Source organism: Mandrillus leucophaeus, unplaced genomic scaffold (assembly GCF_000951045.1).
Source record: "Mandrillus leucophaeus isolate KB7577 unplaced genomic scaffold, Mleu.le_1.0 Scaffold150, whole genome shotgun sequence".
In the NCBI taxonomy this organism is placed as follows: domain Eukaryota; kingdom Metazoa; phylum Chordata; class Mammalia; order Primates; family Cercopithecidae; genus Mandrillus; species Mandrillus leucophaeus.
In genome coordinates, this window is record NW_012101477.1 from 732,704 (window position 1) to 756,937 (window position 24,234).

Below are 24,234 nucleotides of genomic sequence, written 5' to 3' on the forward strand. Positions count from 1 at the left end.
CCTAGCTGAGTAGCCTTGAATAAGTCATAATCTCTTTGGAACTCAGATTTCTCATCTGTAAAATGCACATAGCCCTGCACACGGCTGCTGTGAGGATTACAGATCATAGAGGAAAAATGCCGAGCTTCCTACCCTCCCGTGATCACTAGGTCTTCCATCCCTTTCCTGTCAGACGCCGGACCTCCTCAGCCACCCTGTCCCTAATATACAGTGAAGTCCAAAGCACAGGGCCTGACGCCTGGGAGCATGCCTTTGGTCAACATTCTGGGAATGGAAAATTCACCTCCCTGCCCTACCCTCAGGCCTTGATGCTTGTAAAACACCCTTTCCTCTCCCCCTCACACTGTTCCAACTACCAGCACCCACGTACAACACAGATGGCTGGAGGTCACCCAGAAAAGAAAGAGAGGAAGAAGAAAAGCTGGAAAATTCACATGAATATGATTGACAGGATCCCTTTCAGCATTTGGCCCACGATGGTCAATGCACTCATTTGTAGAGGAGCTTGATGTTTCCACTGAGGGATGAGCTGAGATGAAAACGTGACTTTATCTTCATGTGGCATCACTTGGGCTGGTTTGCAGGGCCAGGGGTGATGGTAGAAAGTGCTGATCACACTGCACTGTGGATAGTGTCTCGTAACAGTGCCCCAGTCATCTTGGGAGCACTTGGGGTCCAGGAGCCAGATTCGGGTTCTTGCTGTGTCCCCAGCCCCAGCACAGGGCCTGACCCTGAGCAGGTAGATGCTCAATGAAAGAATAAATACATGCCTGAGATGTACCCTCCTACATTCTCTAGTGAGTCCCCAACCCGACCAAGCCATTGTCTTCATTTAGGTTCCTGCAGAAGCAGCCCCGGAGACAAGGATTTGAGTGCAGAAGTTTATCTGGGAGGTGACCCCAGGATGCACGTAGAGGAGAGAGGGGAAATGAGAGCAGAGAGGAAAAGGAACGAAGATAGGGTGTGTTAATGGGCAGTGGTCACTGTGGGGCTCTGCCAGAGACCTCAGGAATCAGCAGAGAACACACCCCTGTGTTATCCCACATGAAAGGCACGGACGCTGGGGTTTTCATACACTATGTCGTTGCTCTGCTGGCTGAGCAGGCTTCTGTAGCCAGAAGAAACCTCTGGCAGAGGTACATGTAGTGAATGAGAACTGGTAGGTGGGTGGGGGAGTCAGAAATGTGTGCAGAGGAGAGGAGGAGATGCAGGCAGGGTGCTCTGAGGCTCCTAAGCTCTGGTGACAAACAAATCGCAACTCTTTAGATGAGAAGCACTGCTTCCCCTGACACTCCGCAGGCCCCCAGCCCAGGGTGACTGATGGAGGAGCCCTTCCCAGGGTTCACGTGGGACTCAGCTGCATGTCCCTGGGGTGGGGGCCTCATTACATTCCCATCTCAGGCTGTGTCTGGCCTTGTGCCCTAGAGAGAGGGGCAGCGGGCAGGAAGAGGGAAGGCACGAGGGGGCCAGGCTGGTGGACTTTGGCTCGCCCCCAGACTGGAGCCGACTTGAGTGCTGAAGTGGGGATGAAAAACGAGCAGCCTCGCGTGCATTAAATATTTAATATTCTCTCCCTGGGGGGTGTCAGGGAAAGGACCCTATAATAAATACCACAGGGGACAATTCCATCACAGAGCTCGTCAGTTAATAGCCTTGTTTGCTCTGACAGAAGCATTACAGGTGCTGGGTCTGGGGCGCCTTTTGGCTGTGTGCCTCTGCTGGACCTTGGCCCCAAGAGGACAGGGGACAGCCTGGAGAGGAAGGACGTCCAGTTTGCCAGTTTTAATCCTGCTATGTACAGAATGAGTGAAATCATGGTTGTACAGAAGAAAGATTCATCTAACAAACTCACAACTTGGTACCTAGCAGGCCCTGTTGGAAGTGTTCTGTGAATATCAATTACAGATCCCGACTGTTGCTATACTACAATGATTATTTCCATTAGGTAGGCCAACTGAGAATCTGTTGAAGAACTCATCCAAGGTCACATCTCTGGGAAATGGATAAAGGCAGGACTTGAACACAGGCAGGCTGGCTCCAAAGTCTGGGCTCTTAACCACTATGCCTGGCTGCTGGGGCTCTGCAACCATGGGCTGTGATTCCAGCTCCAGCTGTGTGACGGGGCAATGTGGTTCGACCTCTCTGAGCTTCAATTGTTGTGTGTACAAAACTGGACAATACCGGTCCTGCCTCATGGAAGTTGTGAGGATGGTAGGAGGAGTCTCATGGAAAGCTTTAGTCGCCATATTGTGAGGTTAGCTCTTGTCATTACTTGAAAGCTGTTTACTGGCTCTGTGTCCTCGTGGCAAGCTACTTGACCTCTCCAAGTATCAACTTCCTTACCTATAAATAGGGTTAAAAGTCCTATCTCCCAAGGATTCTGGGGATGCTCTTTGGCCTCCGAGCCTTGAGCTAAGCAGTCACTGTTCTGCTTGGTCTTGGGGAAGTCCCAGCGAGCTGCAGTGGGCCAGCCCTGAGTGAGAGGGTCCCTGTGTGACTTGGGGGCCCAGGCCTGAGTTAGGAAGTTTTAGCACACCCCAGTGTGACAGTCCTGATTCAGGGAGCTCAGTGTGTCTCTGGGGGGTCAGTCCTGAGCCACAGGGTCCCATATGGCTAAGTGGGCCATCCTGAGACAGGAAACCCATGCCCCCCCACCCCACAGATTCTCAGCCTGTGTGTTCAAACAAACATGGCAGAGTCCTGGACAGCCCATGAACTCAAGCAACACTCTGGTAGCTCTGGGCTGCCCAGGGCTGCTATACTCAAATACCATGTTATCAGGCATTATTCTGGTTTGTGAGCTTGACTCGGGCACCAACGTGCATGTTTGCTACCTCTCTGGCTCAGGACAAGAAGGTGGGATGGGAGATATGGGAGTCTGGCCTGTGGCTGAGCTCAGGATGCCCTCCTCTTCCTGATAATGGTGACCCTCTGGATGACAATGCTCCAAAGATCGCAGGCTCTGGGGAGCCGCCCCTCATCCCAGTGGTCCCATCACCATCCTGTTTGACACCTTGCAGCCTGGAGCTGCTGGCAGTGGTGGGGAGCGGGGAGTGATCGGCGGGAGGGAAGAATGCACGGTCAGCAGTGGCTTTATGGGTGGCCACTGGACTGTGAGGCAAAAGGAACCTCCAGGCTCCTCCCCAGCAGCCCCATGCTCTGCCTGGCTGGAAGCAGCCAAGATGGGCTCAACTAATTTATATTAATTCAAGACCATTAATGATGAACTATCGTCTCCCTTTTTTCTCTTCTCTTTTGCGGCAGGAGGACAATGATCAGATTCAAGTGCTGAGTTTTGCTGGCCCCCATTTCCTTGGGTAAAATAAGCTCAGATGGGAGTCCAAATCAGGCAGCCCCAGATCCTAACTCCCACCCCATCCCTCATCTCCACCCAAACAAACAAGTCCCCAGGCTTCTTTTCATCTTCAAATTCTATCAACCATTTTCCTAATTAAGAAGAGAGCCCTGAAACTGTGGTGAAATTCCAGGGCCGATGTGAGAAGGCAAGGCTTCTTAGCGACTCAGGTGCACTTGCTACAATCACACAGAACAGCCTTTAAAACAACCTACTCCATTTTTCCTGCTGTGTCTGAACCTACTGGAGGGTGGAAGAGGCTCCTGTTGCCCTGCTCTGGGGACTCCCTGCTCACAGCATTTATTCCTGACCTAAGTGGAATTTCTCAGTGGTCATACAAAGCAGAGAGAGGACTGATGGAGTTGTCCTCATTTGGAAGAGGAAGGAAGTGAAGACCAGAGAGAGACCAAACTGAGCCCAGGACTCAGGGCTCCTGAATCCAGGGTCTCTTGAAACCACAGGGGGAAATTTCTAACTCATTATCTGGTAGTAATTACTCTGTTTTTATGGGGTCTTGAACAAGGCAGGCCACAGGGATGCCTGTCCTCAGGGCTGGGTGTGACAGGCACTTCATTTCCAGAGTACCATGTGTACAAGTATAATCTGTCATCCAGGTGCAGTCCTCAGAGAGCAGATCAAATGCTTGTTGAGCAAGAGGTATGGGGAGAAGTCGTGTGGGTCAGAGACTCGAGTCCAGAGGCCTGACCTGCAAAGCCTCTGTGACAATGCCCTTCCCCTCCCAGGCTCTGGTCTTTGCATCTGGACACTGGAAATGACCTGGGAGATCTCTCTGAACATTGGTCTTGAGACTCTGAGTGGGATCTTAAGGAAAGGGAAGCCCTTTGAGCACTGTGCCTTGGGCTGGGTCTCCCCATCGGTTTGAGTCTCAGACCCTAGTCCCAGCTGGGTGAGGTATGCAGGGGCAAGGCCAGGGAAGTTGCCAAGCCCACCCAGCCCTCCAGCTCCTTATGCCTCCCCTGAACAGTGGCGACTTAATTCCATGGCTCTTGCTTTTTGCTCCTGGTTGGCGATGTTAAACTTGGGGGTGTCTGAAACACTCACACACAAACCCACACAAATGATTTCTCCCAACATTTACATATTTCCTTTTGAAACCCCGTGAAGCTTTTCTCCAAAGTAATGGATTTCCCCCCCAACCCCCTTGTCTGGGCCAAATGTATTCAAATCTGGCCTCGGTTAAGTCAAAAGATTCCTATCGGCCCAGCAGGGCTTCCCTCCTGTTTCCTCACAAATCAGCATCCTTTTTATTCTGCCCTCAGATCTCTGTGTAAAAGGGAGGCTTTCTTTGCGAAAGTTTCACTGGGACAGACAGACAGACGCGATGTTGCTGGGGTCTTTGATAGCCAAGAACACAAGATCCGACTTCAGGGGGCTCAGAAACTTCATCAGCTGAGGAGGGGGACGAAGAGAACAGGATCCTGCTGAAACAGCCCTTTGAAATCCCCCCAATGATGTTTGATGTGCTGGTGCCTTTCAGCCTAAGCCATACCTTTGGCATCAAAAGCACCTTTTGAAAAAAAAATTAGCTATTTTTTAAGGCACAGAAGGAGTAAATTTAATATTAAGTCCTAATGGCAGAAGCCTTTGAAAAGGCATTTCTGGGCTTGGGATCATTTAATACTCCCCGTGATCTAGCAGTGCAAGTTCCCCTCCCTCTCCCCGCTTTAATTCTTAATCCTCCTCTTTCCAAATCTGGAGCCTCTGTGATGGCAGGTCAGGGCCTGGCATCCCGTAGGGGAGCAGTGACTTCTGGTGAGTGGAGCAGGAGTTTCATTCCTTCGGCCACCCAGATCCCCAGCTTTTAAAGCACCAGCCAGCCCCTGATATTTTCTTCTGGTTTTTAAAGGGATAGTTCAGGTACGGTGAGGAGATGCTGAAAGAATTGCTGGTGTTGGAGGCTGGAGCTGTATCCTGGTTCTCCACATCAGTTCACAAACCCCACAAGGTAGCCCCAACCTAGAGGGCTGGCATGAGAGAGGAGAAGCAGGCTCTGAGGAATTGTGGACCACTCCAGGGCCCAAGGACTTGCCCAGTATATTAGTCCATTTTCACATTGCTATAAAGAAATACCCAAGACTGGCTAATTTATAAAGGAAAGAGGTTTAATTGTCTTACAGTTCCGTGGCTGGGGAGGCCTCAGGAAGCTTACAGTCATGACGGAGGGTGAAGGGGAAGCAAGCGTCTTCTTCACAAGGTGGCAGGAGAGAAAGGAGAGAGAACGAGAGAGGACGAGCCCCTTATAAAACCGTCAGCTCTTGTGAGAACTCACTTGCTATTGTGAGAACACCATGGGGGAAACTGCCCCCATGATCCAATCACCTCCCCTCCTCGACATGTGGGGACTACAGGTCCCTCCCTCTTCATGTGGGGATTATAATTTGAGATGAGATTGGGGTGGGTACACAGAGCCAAACTATATCACCCAGTTCAGCCCATCTTGGCCATCCCAGCTCAGACTGGCCCAACTTCCCTAGAAGTGACTGATTTTGGAGGTGAACGCCCCGAACTCCACATGAAGGTTTCTGACCTATCTTGAGAAGCACCTTTCCCTTCCTCTTCTGGAACCAACACAACCAGTACCACGGACAGCTCTGGGCACGCCCTTGTCTGGTTGCAAGGAACTTTGTACCCTGACCTTCCTCTGAAAGGGTGAAGGGGGCCTCGTAGGGGACTAAAGTGAGCTTAACTTTTTGGGATGAGAAACCATGTTTGTCCAAACAGGATCTAGCATTCAGGCAGAAGGTTTCTGAGGAAATCCTAGAAATTGCAGGGAATGGAAAAGGAAGGTGTGTAGAGGGACTCCTGGGCTTCCTATCTGGCGGCATGTGGACAATGGTTGGGCACAGGGTATTTGGGGTGGATGTGTTCGACGTAGGGAGAGAGTGGTTGGGGGAATTCCTAGGGGAGTGGGGTTATGTGGTTCCACCAACCTGGCTACATCATGTCTCACCTAAACCATTCTGACTGTCTCATCCCCACCAGCCCATCCCTCTCAAGGTTGCCTGATTGAACTTTTCCAAGTGCTGTTCTCCTCATATCAATCCCTTGATTAACACCTTCCATGGCTCCCTATTTCTCTTAGGATAAAGGACAAGCTCCTCAGCCTAGCCGATGAGACTTTCGAAGCTCTGGCTTAGCCTGCTCCATCCACTCTGTTCCCTGACTCTGACTTGGGCCTTCTGTGCACCTTGAGGAAGCCTTGTCATGCCTCTGGGCCTCTGCACTTGCAGCCCCCTCAGCCTACACACCTTTCCTTTCTCTTCTCCACGAGAGCTGTTCAAACTGCAATGCCGTGGTGAAGCCCTCTCTTGGGCACTGTTTCTAGTACTGGGTTCAGATATCTTTAACAGTGCTAGCTTCTTGCATTGTAGTTGTTTGCACCTGCTTTTCCCCTGGTGCCTCTAAAGTCTTTACAGATGAAGCCTGGGTCTCGTTAATCTTTGCATCTTTGTCACTGAGAAATCCAACCCAACCTCCCTCCTCTGAGCTTCAACAAAATGCTATCGTCACCATTTTACAGATGAAGAAACAAAAGCTCAGAGACCTTAAGTAACATGCTCAAGGTCATACAGCTAGTAAGTTGAATACCCCAAGAAAAAGGGTAGGAGAAAAGAAAGTTTTGCAGTTCAAATACCATTTTTGAAGCCAGAGCTTTCAGAGATGGTAAATGGCCAAGAGGCAGACTTTCTTCCATGCAAAGCTTCCTCCCTTTGGATATTTTTCTCAATAGAGTGGGGTGCCCGAAATGCCCTGAGGGTGGTCTGAGCATCTCAGCACCTGGCTGGCTGGTGGAGTCTGGGTCCTGAGACTGTGGAAGGGAGAGGAACCTGCAGACAGAGCAGAAACAAGGAAGTACATTCAGCGTTTTCTGGGTCCTGCTAATACTGCTCATACCTAGTTCTGAGAAGGTGTGGAAGGATGATGCCCCAGCCCACAGCTCCCACTGATTCATGTCGGCATCCCCCCTCCACCCCAAGGCATTAGCCCTTTATGACTTCATATTAATCTGCAGGCACTTATTGCTCTGCAAGGCTGTTTTGACAAAAGTTCATTATCAAGACTGCTAAATGCTTTTAAAGCATTGATTGGGCAAATTATTACATCACTGGGGTAGACACTGTGTTTGAAGATGGATGGTGTTGCTCAGACCATCTGAAATTTTCCTTCTTTTAATTGGATCGATCCCCAGAATAAACGAAGTTTAATTGAATTTTGAGGAAAATTGAGCAGTTGTTTGTGAGTTTCTGTCGATAGGCATTATTTCAATTACATGGTGATAAGTGAGCGGGGGTGGGGTGGTGGTGGTGGGATGGGGTAGGCGGGGGTTGAGCTCCACTGCACACAGGCTGGATTCAAGTTTCCCCGAAGTGAATCCCACTGCTGTCTCTGCTCATTCAGTAAATGTTTATTGAAAGTCAACTTCGTGCCCCAGCCCAGCATTGAGCCAATTCACTCCTGGTTGCCAAGTTCACTGGGCTCACCCTATGGGTGGCCAGGAGCACAGACTCTGGAATTTCATGCACCTGGATCCAAATTTCAGCTCACGAGTGATACAGTTCTGGGAAAATTACACACATTCTGAATGAGAGTACAGACTGAGACCTCAGTTTCTCCACTTGTAAAATGGGAATATGATGGCCCCTATCACTTGGGGCTGATACAGGCATGAAATAAGATTATGCAGATGCCATCCCCCTTTTGCATCTGGAAGGCTGTACAGGTCTAGTTCCATACCAGAAGGAAAGCAGTCATGAACATACACAGATGCCAGACAATGAGGAAAAACCTTCCTGTTGCCATTGATCTGTCTTTTAATCTGTATGGTTTTAAAATTTAAAGTGGAGTTATTTCCCTTAATCTTTCTTGGGCAGATTCTCTTAGGCTTACTTCTTTTTCTCTTTCCCCCAAATTCCCTTAACCTTTCCCCCCCACAATAGCTATTTAATCGTGAATAGTATGGGTGCAGTGCGTACCATGGGTACCAAATTGTCCAGGGATTCAGGGAAAGCTTCTGTGAGGAGGTAACATTTAATCTGAGACCTGAAGAATGAGTAGAGTGAGTGAGCTAGGGTGTGTGTGTGTGTGTGTGTCTAGTGCAGGGAATAGGGGAGAGGGGAGCATTCTAGATAGAGGTAACAGCATGTGCAAAGGCCCTGAGGTTGCACGTGAGATGTATGAGAAGCCTACAGCCATACCACCCTGAACACACCTGATCTTGTCTGATTTTGCAAGCTAAGCATGGTCAGGCCTGATTTAGTAATTCGGATGGGAGATGTATGAGGAGTTTTCAGCAGACCAGTGTGGCTGGAGCATGGAGAGAAAGGGAGTGTCCAGGTCAGCAAAGGACAGACCACACATGACAAAGTGAGAAGCTTGGGCTCAAACCCAGGCCTATAGAACTGTAAGTCCAGGTTCATTCCATGGCTCCATGGCATCTCAAAAGTTTTTCTTTAGTTTTTCTTGAAGTCCTGGGCAGATCAAAGCTAAGGGACTCTGTGCTCCCCTGCTCCCCAGGTCCATTTTGGGAGGGCAATGGTGGGTTTTGTTGAGGTAAGCTGAGAATTTTCAGATTCCTCAGAATGAAGCATTTCTAAGCTGGACAAAACTTTCTCTTGAAAATCCTGGACTCCTCTTCCAACTCAACCAAGATTCAGAACTGGTAATTGAAGTCAAGCCAGAGTGTCTCAATGGGAGGTGATTTGTTCCTCTGGGAACATTTGCAGTGTCTGGAGACATTTTTGATTGTTAAAACTGGAGAGGAGTGCTACTAGCATCTAGTGGGTAGAGGCCAAAATGTCCTTTGATAAATATCCTTCAATGCACAGTATAGCACCCCTCACACAGAATTATCCAACCCTAAATGCCAATAGCGTTGAGGTTGAGAAACTCTGCCTTAGGCAATACTGGACAGTGGCCACTGGGCTTTTTACCAGCTGGTGACTGGAGCAGTCAGAGGTCTCCCTTTTGCAAACCACGGGAAATTTCTCCCCAAAGCTGCTCCTGTGTCGCAACTGATCTGGGTTTCCTGGACTCCTGGCGGCTTGTCCTGTCTTTGGGGGAAATTTCCTTCACTGGTTTTCTCTGCATCCCAACAGTCAGCTGTACTTCCTGTCTTTCAGTAATGCCTCTGCACTGGTTAAGAGCTTGAAGACTCCATGTACTTAATTCAGTTTCCTCTCTGGGGGTTCAAGTTCTTCATGGCTGCATCTCCCCAGCCCCCATCCTCTCATCAGAGCTAAGTACTTGGATAACGCACACCCTGTGCGATGTGGAGTGATTTAGATATTTCCTCACTTGTCACTAATTGCAAACAATAAAATAAAACATCATATTGCCACCAAGGCTGCATTGCTATTGAAATCAAGTCCATTTCCATTTAAACAAGTTTGTGGAACACTCTCCTTGGAAACAAATGTGTTTCCCACACATGAATTCAGATGATGACAAATGGCTTCGTTATTTTCCTCAGCGCGTCTTTCTCTTCACCGGGAACTGTGAACTTCTTGCCAGTGCCTTTGTAACCTCTGGAGTCAGCTCCACACTTGATTCCATTTCTCCTGGTGACTCCTGGGGATGGGATTCAGAAGAGGGCAGCCTGCTTCAGGGGTCCAGTGTCTCTGGCAAGAGTGTTAAATGAATGTAAAACCTCTAACACGTCACGTCCACACTCAAAACCATGACTCCCTGTGGGCTACAGAATAAAGGCCATCTGCTAATGGCATTTGAGCCCTTTCACCATACAGCTCCTGTCTACCCACAGAGCTTTCTGGTTTCTTCTTCACCCCACTAGACTTTTCACTTTCTCCTGAATACCCTGTTTCTTTGCAGATATTATTTCTTCCACCAGAAACGCCCTTGCAATTCATGCCAATAAGGTGAACATATTCTTTTGCATTCAACTCAAACATGACTTCCTCTGGGAAACCTTCTTTTCTCTTCTGGGACTCCCTTATTCTCATATTCTCAAAGCACTATGTCCACACCTTTATCGGAGCGTGTTTCACAGAGTAGCTTAAATTCATATTTACTCATGTAACCCAAATAAAACCAAGGCCCCACGTGGTCCAGTGCCAGCATGGTGTCATATTCAAAGAATCACATACAGCAATCAAAGGAATTTAGAACAATTTAAATCTTTTATTGGTATCTCTCAAAGAATGTCAAAGAGGATCCAAATCATAATTCACAGCAACATTTCTTAAGGTTTTCTTTCCTCATTTCTCTGGATTTTAACTTCTCCTTCCCTCCATAGCTGCCTAGAGGCTTCTCTTTTTTCTCTTATAATTAACTCCCAACTAAAATTCTCTCAAGGCCAAACCACTCATGGCTCTTGGCTTTCTAGTTACTCCCCTTTCTCTCTCAAGTCCTTCTTTTCTCTTAAGTGGTGTTTCCTTCCTTCTCAAATGTAAGTTAAAAAAAAAAATCCCAGGGAAATTATAGGCAGACTCAGAACCTCCCTCTGATGGCAAGAGAGACAGAGAATCAGAATGGCCAAAGATAAGCTTAATTTTAGCAGTCTGGGAGGTGGAGATGTTGTAAAAATGCTTTTAATTTAATATCTCTTTTCCCCATGGTGCTTGTCTGTATCTACTGCTAGAAGGCTGGATCTGTGTGCCTCATCTAGGTCTACAGCTCCGTGCAGAGGACTTTTTACCTGATATTCACTTACTATTCATTCCCACAACTCCTCTCACATAGAGAAACTAAAGCATCAATTATGCAAATTGAAAAGGATACAGGTTCAGCTCAGACCCCTTGGTTTCTGTAGTGGGGGTGATGGGGCATATGTATACTGAGACTTGTTTCAGCCACCATTCACTGGGGCCTGCATCCTGTTAGAATTTTCTTTCTTTTCTTTCTTTCTTTTTTTTTTTTTTTTCATGACTCACACTTATTTGTTTTTGTTTTTAATCTGTGAATGGATAAACTATTTTTACATGTTCTTTGCATTTTGAAACAGATTTTTAATTATACATTTTCAACGGTTTTAATGTGAACATATGAGCAGCTATTGCAAGTGCAGAGAAATGTACCATGTTTCCAATTGTTTGTCACAATATTTGCTTTTTGCAAAACATTCTGGGGATATGGTCTCCCACATCCACATTTTGTAGGCTGTTTTGGAATTTCTGCCAACGCCGTGGCCACTGTTGTGAAAGCTGAGAAAGAAAGGGTCTGGAGCTTGCATAGTCATTGTCTGGAGTGGGTGGGTTTTACAGTATGCTACAATACCTCTGCCCAAGCTCCATGTACAGCAGAAATGGAGGTCTGATAGATAGAAGGCATCAAATAAACCAATGAATGATGTCCAAGGGGTGGGCTGGGCATTTGTTCATTCATTCATGCATTCATTCATTTACTCAACAAATGATTCTTGCATAGCTAGTATGTGTCTGGCAGTCCAGCTTAGGCCTAGACTTTTAGGTGGTGAACATCCACACCTAAATGTAAGTAAAAAAAAAATCCCAGGGAAATTACAGGCAGACTCAGAACCTCCCTCTGATGGCAAGAGAGAAAGAGATTCAGAATGGCCAAAGATAAGCTTAATTTTAGCAGTCTGGGAGGTGGAGATGTTGTAAAAGTGCTTTTAGTTTAATATCTCTTTTCCCCATGGTGCTTGTCTGTATCTACTGCTAGAAGGTTGGATCTCTGTGCCTCATCTAGGTCTTGAGCTCTGTGCAGAGGATTTTTTACCCGATATTCACTTACTTGTTTCCAGGTGTGGATATTCACCATCTAAAACCAGGGGCTTTGGGATCTGGCCAATTCTGAGTCATTATATAAATGATGTGGTATGCAGAAAGGCTGATAGATACACAGAGCGGAGGTCTGAGGCCTGGAATCTCGTGCATGAATGAGGAGTGAGCCCTAGACCTTCCCCTTTATCCCAAGGAGGAAGGAGCACTCCACTATGCCCAGGCAGAATTTTAAGGCATGTGATAGATTACACAGTGATCAGGAAAATATTTCCTTCTTCCCTCCCTCCTTTCCATGTCCATGGGAGAGGTATACTTACCTGCTCCATTGAACTAGACTGTGCCATGTGTCTTGCTTTGGACTCACAAAGGGCAGAATATACCCCTGCATTCACAGTCAGGGCCCACATACAAGGTACGAGGTGGTATTTCCAGCCTCGTATTTGGAATCACATAGGGATTCAGCACCTAAGGGATGGACTCACCTTACATAGCTCAAGGCCCCACTTGGTCATGTTACCTCCATTTGGACTGCCTGTTATGGGGGTTTTTCTGCCTTCTCAAGACTCACCGTGGTGCGCATCTGCAGGCGTTCTATTTGGTCTAAGCTCCTTCCAGATACCCCAGAAGCTGAAGCATGACTCCAGACATGCAGGCAGAGTCCTTCCTCCCACAGTTTGGAAGTGTCCATGCCCTTGTCTTCTCAAAGCACCAATTCCACTCAAACCTTTGAGGTCAGCTTCCTCCAGGAAGCTTTCCATGAATTCCCTGATGAGACACATCTCTCCATATGTATTTATTCAGCATCTCGCAATCTTAGCACTTGTTTGGGAGATTATTCAATATAAATATATATGATTATATTTTATTCATAATATAATTATATAATAAGATCACTTCATCTCCCTTAACATATAAACTCCATGAGGGCAGGGGCGAGATCCCTTTTCGTTCACTATTTTATTCCTAATACCTGATATAATAGTTTGTATATAGAAGATAATCAATAAATACTTGATGAATAAATAAACTTTTAGTCTGGTAATGTGTATTTTCTTACTAATTTTGTCCTCACTGCCAGGTATCAGGAAGAGCAGCAAGGGGCAATAATGACAATGACAGCCACGACAGTAAGTGCTACTTACTAGGCACTTGCTAAGTGCTGGACAATGAGCTCAGCACTTTCCAGGCATTGGTTCATTTAATATTCACAATGGCCCCACACATTAGGTTCTTCTATAATCCCCATTTTACAGATGTGGAAACTGAGGCTGAGAGAAGTTCAGTCACTTACCCAAAGTCACACAGCCAGGATGTGGTGAGGCCAGGCTGAGAACACTGGGATTCCATGTTAGTTTCCTATTGCTGCTGTGACAAATTGCTGAGTGGCTTAAAACAATGCAAATGTTACATTCTGGAGGTCAGCAGTCAGAAATAGGTCTTCCTGGACTTGTTTCATGGTGTTGGTAGGGCTGCACCCATTCTGTTTTCTTGCTTTTTCCAGCTTTTGGAGCCCACCTGCACCTTCAATGCCATCTTCAATGTCAGCTGCCTAATAGCATTTTCATCTCTCTCCCTGACCCTCTTCTAAGGATGTTGCAATGACATTGCAATCACTTTACTCACTCTCCCCATCTCAGTATCTTTAATCATATCTACAGAGTCCCTTTTGTCATGTATGTTTTTGGGGATTAGGATGAGGATATCTTTCAGGGGGCATTATCCTGCCTGCCATGGCTTCCTCTGCTGTGCTGCCTTCTTTTTAGATTCTTCTTTGATCGCCTCAAACAAACTCCAAAGGCCCACTCCCCTCTTTCTGTCTAGGTCCATTAGACTTAACTCTCAGAGAAGAAACCCTCAAACCTACTGATAGGATGCACCAGAGGTCTCAGGGCATTCTCTACCCCTTCCTTGGGAGCAGGGAGGCAGGCAGTGAAACCAAAAGGCAGTGGCTCTCTCTTCTGTATCAGCAAAGTGGTGAGGCCCCAGTCCTAGGACTGCAGATTCCTCTCAGGCCAAGATGATCCTCAAGGTAACGTTTGATATTTGCTGGCTGGCCTCCTGGGCTGTGCATCTTCACGTGTAATTTAGGACAATTAAAATAAAGCATTAGCAAGCCGTGTTTCCCCTGCAATGACAAGTCTCCAGCATTGTGTCTGAGCAGCTGGGTCCCTTGATCCATCAGAGGCAGCCGATGCCAGCCTCTGAGCGCACGGCTGATCTCCCACGTGGAATGAATTAACATGGCAGATATAATTTACCCGGGTCAACGTGCTTCACCCAGCAGATCCATCTCGGTTCAGGCTCGGGGAAGGCTGACTGGAGCCACCTGCTTGCCTGGCCTTAGAGACCTCGTCTGGGCCTGTCTGCCCACCCCCACCCAGCCTCTGCTTCTAGCTAAGATCCCCCTCTCCTGCCTAATCACCAGGGGGAGGGGAACACAATCAACTTGGGTGTAAAATTCTAAAGTCCTCTGGAAAACGCAATTGGAACATAATCCTGCCTGTTAACATTTCCTAGTTAATTATCTTCGGCTGTATTTTTGGCATCAGGGCTGAGCTGGCTGTGGCGGGGGGGTAGGGTGGGATCTTCGTCACAATACCAGTTTTAGGAGTCGTTTATCTTGTCTTTTAGACTAATTATCCCAAACTCACCACTAGGCTGTCACACTTACATGCTCCAATAAATGTAGTTTTAAATCAGCCGCTGACTTTGCGGCAGGGGTAGCAGCATCCCTGGTTTGTGTCTAACTAGGGCCATCCATCTGTAATCATGGCACTGAGGGGAGGTGCCACTGCTCGGGCCTCCATGAATGATCATGCTTATTTATATGCAAATACGTTTGACAAATCAATAATGTATGATTTAGCTGTTCAGTGTGTGTTAGTACTTGGGCTGGCTATCCCAGGTGGGGGTTCCATGGAGGGTCTCTTGTGGCCCCTGCCTCACCCCACCAGGCCTTTGCTTGTAGCTGCCCTTCCCAGCTGCCTCTAGCTTCCAAGCTTTCCAAGTTCTTCTCTGTTCAGATCAAGGAACTTGCCCTTGGGAGGGTCATTGTCCCTATCTGAGGCTCTGCCGCAGTTAGGACTTTGTCCCGTTCTTGGACTTAGCATATTAATTTGGCAACTATTTCTTGAACACCTACTATTTTATCTCTAGCTACATCTACCTATATCTATGTATAAAACAAACCCTTATATAGCACTTCCTGTGTTCCAGCACTGTCATTGAGTGCTTTACCCATAGTATGATTTAATCCTCCTAATGAGATTTTTTTTTTTAGACAGAGTTTCACTCTTGTTGCCCAGGCTAGATTGCAATGGCGCGATCTTGGTGCAATCTTGGCTCACTGCAACCTCCGCCTCGGGGGTTCTAGCGCTTCTCCTGCCTCAGCCTCCTGAGTAGCTGGGATTACAGGCACCTGCCACCACTCCCAGCTAATTTTTGTATTTTTAGTAGAGATGGGGTTTCACCATGTTGGCCAGACTGGTCTGGAATTCCCGACCTCAAGTGATCCACTTGCCTTGGCCTCCCAAAGTGCTGGGATTACAGGCGTGAGCCACTGCGCTCAGCCATGAGATTGCTACTATTATTGGCCCCATTTACAGAGGGGAAAACTGAGATACTGTTGTCCAAATTATCTCTCTACAGCTAGATAGCACCAGCTCTGGGATTCAGACCCAGGAAGCCTGGCCCAGACTCTCCGCTTTTATCTGCTGAGTTTTATTGTCAAGTGCTGTGCTGGTGCTGGAGCTACAGAAGTAAAGAAGGCAGGCAGTTCCTGACCTCACAGAGTGTTCATTCTGGGGGACAAAGAGCAAGAAGAAAATATAAAGCAATACAAAACAAAACAACAAAACCTATAAAGTACACAGCTAGCTAAATAAAATATACAAGTTGTAATAATTTCTAGGAATGAAAATGACTACATGATGGGAATGAGAATGGTGGAGTCAGAAAACTCACCGGGTTTAGCACTGGGCTGTCAGGGGGATGGTCCATCCACAAGCAGGGAATTAGTCTGGCTTTGTCCACTCCTTGGGGCTTCCAATGTGGCGGAGGACGGGCAGTAAGACTCTCAGGAGCAGAATCTCAGGTAGTGTTGAAAAGTGGGGGAGAAGGTTTTTAGTAAGAAGGGGGTGAAGGGATCCCAGGTCCCGGAGAGAAGATCTTTGACACAGATGGAGGCCTCATTCACTGCACTAGACTTTACTGAGTGGATACATGTGTCAGATGTCTTTTCTCAGTCAACACCCCTAACAACCTTATGAGGCTGGTGCTACTATTATTCTCACTTTACAGTTGAGAAAATGGAGGCCCACTGATTGTTACCCATGGAGGGTAAGTGACTTGCCCAAGATCATATAGCCAGCAAGTGAGTGGGGGGCTGACCTTTGAGACAGATCTGCTGCCTCTGGTGACCTCTCTCCAGTTCTCTAGCTCTGACTCTAACATTAACTTAACTCTAACCCTAAACTGAATCCTCTCTAGAGTATGGTATATCCCAGGGCTCACTTGGGGGTTCTGTCTCCATCTCTCCAGAGCATTATCTCAAACTTACCCAGACTCGCCCACTATTGAAGGGATGTCACAGACCTGAGGCCCACCAAACCCACAAGACTGTCTTCTCCTTTCAGCCTCCAAAGGCTCCCCAGTGCCCTCAGGATGAAGCCTGGTTTTCCAAGCCCCTTCTAGAGCTTAGAAGCTCTAGAAGCCCCTTCTAGAGCTTAGAAGCTCTAGAAGCCCCTTCTAGAGCTTAGAAGCTCTAGAAGCCCTTTCTAGAGCTTAGAAGCTCTAGAAGCCCTTTCTAGAGCTTAGAAGCTCTAGCCAAATGGAACCCTTTGTCTTACTTGCCTGGTTTCCTATGCACCAAGTTGTGGGCCATTGCACAGGTTGTTCCCTCTGCTGAACACTTTTCCCTCTTTCTCTTTGCTGAGATAGTTTTATTTTTTCAGCCTCTAATCATATATCATTTCCTCAAGGATGCCTTACTAGATTCCCTTATACCAGACTAGCTGCCCCTCCTTACACCTCTACTTGCTGCATGTGTACCCATCCTCTGAGATGGTCCCCAATGATTCCTGCTCCTGTAGTCATGCTTTGTAGTGCCCTCCTATATTTATCAGGGTTTATCCATGTGACAAACAAAATGTGAATGGAGTGATGGATTGTGACTTCTGTGGGTAGGTCATAAAAGACATTGCTTCTTCCACTTCATTCTCTTGGATCATTTGCTTGGGAAAAGCCAGCTGCCATATTGTGAGGGAACTCAAGCAGCTCTACGGAGAGGTCAGTATGGTGAGGGACTCAGGTCTTCCGCCAGCAACCCACAGCATCTTTTCACACATGTGAGTAAGCTGCTTTGGAATGGGATCCACCAGCTCAGTCTAGCCTTTGGCAGGCCTGGCCGATATACTGACTGCAACCTTATGAGAAGTCCCAAGCAAAAACCAAGCAGTTATATAGCTTCTAAATTCCTGACTCGCAGGAACTGTGAGACCGTGTCTATTGTTTTAAGCCACTAAGTTTTGGGGTAGTTTGTTAAGCAATCGTAAACACCTAGTATACCCAATCATTATGGTTCCCCATTTTCTTTTCTGTTTTTTTTTTCCACTCAACTGGAAGGTCTGTGAAGGTGGGGGCTGTGTCTTTTTCATAATTGTATCCTTATTAACTTAGTTAGAAGCCTAGCACATGGCAGAGGATCAGAAGATAACTTTTTCGAGACAGGGTCTCACTGTGTCACCCAGGCTGGAGTGCAGTGGCACAATCCTAGTGCACTGCACCCTCGAACTCCTGGGCTTAAGCTATCCTCTCTCCTGTGCCTTCCAAGTAGCTGAAACTACAGGCATGCGCCACTGTGCCAGGTCATTTAAAAATTTTTATTTTTTGGATGACCAGGTCTTGCTGTGTTGCCTAGAATGGGCTTGAACTCCTGGCTTCAAGCTTTCCAAAATACTAGGATCCTCTGGCCTCAGCCTTCCAAAATGCTGGGATTACACGCATGAGCCACCTCATCCAGCCAGAAAATAATTATTAAGTGAATGACTCCTGTCAGTACCTTTGAAGGGAGAAGGGGCTGGGCTGGGATTCCTGATTCATCTTCCAGCAAATTCTCAGAAAGCATGGGGCCCCTTCTCGATGGACTATGCTATTTTCCACCCCATACTAACTTCTGTTCCATCCACATGACTTGGGAATTCAGTGTGTGATGGCTTGAATGAACTCCCTTCTCTGCAGAAGTTTCTGGGAACCAGAAGGTAGAGGCAGGAAGCAGATATTTTGCTGACTTGAAAAAGCACCAGCAGGCTGTGTCCAGATGATAGGGGGCTCATCAATTCCAGTTAGTGGCTCCCCTCCTGGCTTGGGAGATTATTCTTGCCTCGTCTCCTGGACTATTAATGCCAGTTCTCTCTTGCACACATGGCCAGACCTAGCTCTGGGCTGGGGACATTCGCTTCCTGCAGGGCTCACGGCCATGAAATATTCAGTGCCAGCCACTTCCCCTCTCATATTTCTTCATATTCAGAGTGGCCACTCAATTGATATGTAAATAAAATGCACCAGCACTGAGCCTGTCCCACGCTGCATTATTTAAGCTGCAAAATGATGCATCATCCGTCATGGGGCCCATTGGCGGGACCCTGCTGGGCGCCGGGCAATAAAGCCCACAAGAGCCTCATCAGAAGCAGCGGGTGGCCTAGTGGAAGTTCATTTATGCATGAAATATTCAGCCAGCAACAGTGCCAGCCTTAAACATCAGTAATTGGGGGGTTTCTATTGCTCCTAACTAGTGCCTCTAAATTATTGCAAAAGACTGGCCAATTTACAAATTACATATATTTGTCATGCTCTTGTACCTTTCCTGAACTAACTGAAATGGCCCCTGTGCTGTGGTTGTTTGCATACTCACCACCATGAGCTGTGCCCAGCAGAGCCGGGCTCCTCTGCAGAGCAGAACAGGGTAGAAGCTGCACCAGCCCAGGAAGCCCTGTGTTGCTTATCCATCTCACTGCCCTGATTGCTGGCAGTGCCCCCTTTCTGGCCTTCTTAGTGGGGCCTCCTTGGTTCAGAGGCCAAGTGTCTAAAGCCCAGGGGTCAGATATTCCCCAGGGCTATCCTGAGAAGGGTTGGGTCCGATGTCTGTCCTTGTGGGGACTTGCCTAGTTCTGTGAGGTCAATTTCTCATTCAACAAATATTTATGGAACATCTTCTCTGTTCCAGGCTCGGTGTGAGAAGTGGGGTACAACAATGAACTAAAAGAGTCTTTAAGAAACTCACAAGTTTAGTAGCTTACAATTCCACTTAGATTACTAAATAGTCATCAAGCACTATCCTAAGTTGGATTCCCCCTAGGCAAACTTTGAGACAGGATTCTGAATTGGGATGTGATCTCATGAAACAGTAGTGGAGACCAGAGAGGTGGGATGGTGAAGGGAAAAAAATTAATATGGAAAGTGTTAGCCAGCAGGGCAACTGAGACTCAGTCCCACAAGGGCCTTCTGAGAGAATGGAGAACACATCTCAAAGTTATTCCATCTGGGGGGTGAGGGAGCTGGGGTATTTATCCCACAACTCCTGTCAGTCCCTTTGAAGGACATTTCAGAGAGGCTTCCTTGGCTGTGGAGTGAGAGGGGCACCAATGGAAGCAGTTTTCTTGGCACCTTGCCCAGTGTCACCACTGGAAACTAACAGTATCTTGCAACCATCTGGAAAGGGAGTTTTCATTTTTCTCTCTGAATTCTGGCACAGCCCCTGTGTGTGCAGGGCCTTGAGGTGTGCTGGGACAGAAGGCAAGGACGCCCCTGGGGAGGGCCAGCCCAACCTGCCCAGGGGGCTGTGGACTTTTCAGGCAAAATGGCTCTTGCCTCAGTTGAGTAGCTGCCCACATTGGGTGAAGGTGAGAAGGAAGGAGGAAGAAGAGGGAAGGCACTAATCATCTCATGACCATTTACAAAGCATCTCTAATGATCTCAATAATGCCTTTCCTCTTTACCAAGACTTCAGTCTTGGTAAAGTTTCACCTTCTCAGAGAGGTCTTCCCTGACCACCCATCCAAGTACGATCACCACCCCTTATTCTTTGTCATCTTCTGCCATTGTTTCATCTACAGCACTTACCACTTACCACAGTCTGTAATGCTTTCAGTTACTTATCTGCTGGCTTTTGTTGTCTTCTCCCACTAGGTGGTAAGTTCCAGGAGGGAGGGACCATATCTGTTTCATTCACTGCTCTCCCCACAGGGACTCACCCAGGGTGTGGCTCGCAGAGGGTCCTCGGTAAATGCTGTTGGGTGAGTGAGTGAGTAAAGGAAGGTTTTAAAATAGGTACTGTCACAGATGGGGACAATGAGGCCAAGAGACTCAGAAGAAGGAATTGTCCAAGTAGTGGAACCTGGGCTGGAACCCACATCTTGACCCCTGATGCCCTCCAGCAATAACTTCCTCCAGCCCCTTTTCCAAACCCCTGGCATTTCACCACTCAATTTTCAGCATTAGCCTCTTCCGAATCAAGTCTAGGGAACCTTGAAGCCAAAATCAGCCTTGAGATACACAGGAGGTGAGATTCCAAATGTTGCATTGCCCATGTATGAAACAGCAGGAAGGGGTGGGCTGAAGGCTCCATTCTCCTGGTGGTTGTGCCTGGCAGGTCCAGGGAGAGGCTGCCATGTCTGGAAGCTCTGTTTCCTGCCACTCCAGGGACAGATGTCAGGTATTACTTCCCAAGTCTCAGCTACCAAGAGAATTCAAGCTCTTGAGGAGGAGAATACCTAGAAAACCCTTCAGGGCCAAGACCCTTTCCTGCTAAGTACCTCAGAGGCATTTCCTGTGCTAGTAGTGACTGTTTCTTTGTTGCTGTTTGCAATGCACTGGAAGTTTTTATTCCTCTTTTGGAAAATGAGACAGGTAAGTCCCAGCAAGATTAGGTAATTTTTTAAAAACTTAAAAACTTGGCAATGTCAGATTTATAGGAAAGTTCTAAAAATAATTAAAATAATTGCTATTTACCCTTTACCCAGATTTCCTCAAAGTTAAGGTAGTACCACATTTATTTTATCTATGTGTATGTGCATACATATATATAATTTTTCTGAGCTGTTTGACAGTAAGTGTGGACATAATGCCACTTTACCTCTAAATATGTCAGTGTGCATTCCATAAAAACAAGGATATTGTTTTATTTTATAATAACCATAATCACAGTAGAATTTTCAAAATCAAGAAATTCACATTTATATAGTACTATAATCTATAGACCTATACCAATTGTGCCAATTGTCCCACCAATGTAGATTAAGTGCCCCTTAAGGAGCAGCACTAGGCTGGGGTTGAGGTTAAGGAGAACTCGTTCTAATCCTGCCTTCTTTCCTGTTTAATCTGGAGACTTCAAATAAATAATGTATTTCATCCTACCTTTGTTTTTTTCCTCTATAGCATGGAAGTGATAATAGAACCTTCCTTACAAGATTGTTTCAGAATTAAATGAGATAATCCTTGTAAACGCCTGCCTCTGCACCTGGCAGCCAATAAACATACAATAAATTATAACTTTTGCTATTAGTGGTACAGGAATGCCTAGTTGTATAATGCTACATGTTGTGACAATGGGATTTGACACTGGCTCTGCCTTCTCCAGGGTTGTGACGATGAATAAGATTGACAATGAATAGACTTGTCTCTACTTCTGGGTCCACTCCCGATTTATCTGCTCCCTCTACCAGGGGACAGCTTCGGAAGGTGCCATTGGTGTCCCATGACACATAACTTTGTCGCATCTCTGACTTCTGCTTCAGTTGTATCTATGGTGGGGTAGGGGAGCTCCCATGTACATTGATAAGGTCCCATTTTAAATGCTTGCTGCATTTCTGAGCTCTCCTTTTTCAGGTCTTGCTCTAAAGCCTGGGGGAAGCTTCCCGATCCCCTGCCCAGGTGCAACCTGGAAGTGTAGGAGAGAAAACATTCATTTCTAGTGGGCAACCTTCAGGAGTCCTGAGTAGATGCCCAGGCTCCCGTCCTTTGGAGGGACAAGTCTGAGTACATTCTGACAATTCTCCAGAGAGTCCTCTGTGGAAATGAGCTCCAGTTGCCCACAGTGGTAACCAGCTCAATCAAACTCACCTTGCCTTGGCTCTCTATCCTTCTCTGACTGTCTCCATTCCTCACTGCAAGGATCGCCTCCCAAATAAACTACTTGCATATAAGTTCTTGTCTTAGATTCTGCTTTTGGGGAAACTCAACCTAAGACAACAACCCTTTGGAGCTTTGAAAGTATCTACTATTTCCCTTGTTCCTTCAACCGTTCTTCTTAGGACCCAGCTTCCAGGCCCAGGCTCATTGATCCTGTTCCTCAGACCCTCCTTCCTTCTGTTTTTCCTTGTCCTCTGGATGCCTCATGGTGACAGAGGAGTGCTGCATGCAGGTGGGGCCCTGCGCTTGTATCTCCCTCCAGAATAACACTGGACTTCACACCTGCTCTCTAACTTTGAGACCACCACCCTAGCTCAGGCCTCATCACCTCCCAGGAGGACTGTTGAAACAGTGTCCTAACTGCCTCCCCTCCTTCCCTGAATCTCTCCACTTCCATCTACTTCGTACAAGGCTTCTCAACATGCAAATCTATTTTTGTGTTTCTAATCTGCTTAAAATACTTTTTGACCTGCAGGATGAAGCCTCATTTGGCAGCCTGGCACACAATATTCTGGCCATCTTCTTTAGTCTCTCCTACTTCTTTGCTGGTTCTGTGTCCTCCAGGACTTCCAAGTTCTTTCAGGCTATCTCATGCTCCATGCCTTTCCAGGTGCTGTTCCCTCTGCCAGGAAAATGCATCTACCCAGTGGGCTTGGGAAATTCATATTTATCTTCAAGTTTCACCTCAACCATTCCTGCCTCTTGAAAGCCCCAGACCATGTCTCTCTCTCCTGTTTATTTATAACACAACATTTGCTGTCCTGGGCTGAAATTGCTGTTTATTTTTCTAGACTAGAACTCCTTGAGGGCAGGCCTGGGTCTCATTCACACTGCATTCATCAAGCTTAACACAGCACTTGGCTCAGATGTACACCTGGGAAATGTTTGTAGAGTGAATTAGAATGGCAGTCTTTTTGACTCAGCTCAAAGATCTAGGATCCTTTTATTCAAGCTCACATGCCTAAGTTTTGTACTAATTGGTTTACTAAGAGGTCTGGGGGCTGGGAAACCCTGTAACATGAAGGGGAATCTCAGTAACATTGGTCTGATTTGAACAGAACCATTGGTTGTCATTTTCCTCCTCTCATATTTCCCCAATCTCCAAGTTTGTTCCATTTAGACTGCCCTGGCCAACAACCAAGGTGCCTGCTTCTCCTCAGTTCCTAAGCTTTCCAAACAAACTTCCCATTAATGCTTGTCTGATGCAAATGTCAAGTGGCCTTATGTGGATGCTATTAAAATAATGAATGCAGAAGGGGATAGATGAACATGGCTGGGAATCGATCTTGGACCCCTGATGAGATCATTAAGAACTGGGGGAATGGAGGGAGGCATCACTCTCACAGGTTGAAATTTCACTAGTGGCTCTTTCTCCCCTCCATCAACTCCTTTCCCCCTTCCCATCCCCCTGTTGATTTATGAGCTGGACGCCTCCCCCTCCCCCATCCATTACCCTCAATGCAGGGCTAACTCACCATGGAAAATCTATTTGTGTCAAATGGAATTTTTATCTTTGTCTAGGAATTAATGCATTTTATAAAAAGATGTTTTAATCATGCTTTCCTTATGGCAAACATTATTGCATGAAAAAAATACCTGCCCCAAAGACTCACGGTGGTGTCACGTAGAAAATGTGCCTTGGGGCTGGGCACAGTGGCTTGTGCCTGTAATCCTAGCACTTTGGGAGGCCAAGGTGGGTGGATCACTTGAGCTCAAGAGTTCAAGACCAGCCTGGGCAACATGGTGAAATCCCGTCTCTACAAAAAAACCCAAAACTAAAACCAAACAAACAAAAACAAAACAAAACAAAACCAAAAATTATCCAGGCTTGGTAGTGCTTGCCTGTAGTCCCAGCTACTTGGGGGGCTGAGGTGGGAGGATCGCTTGAGCCTGGGAGGCAGAGGTTACAGTGAGCTGAGATGATGCCACTGTACTCTGGCCTGGGCGACAGAGCGAGACCCTGTCTTGAAAAAA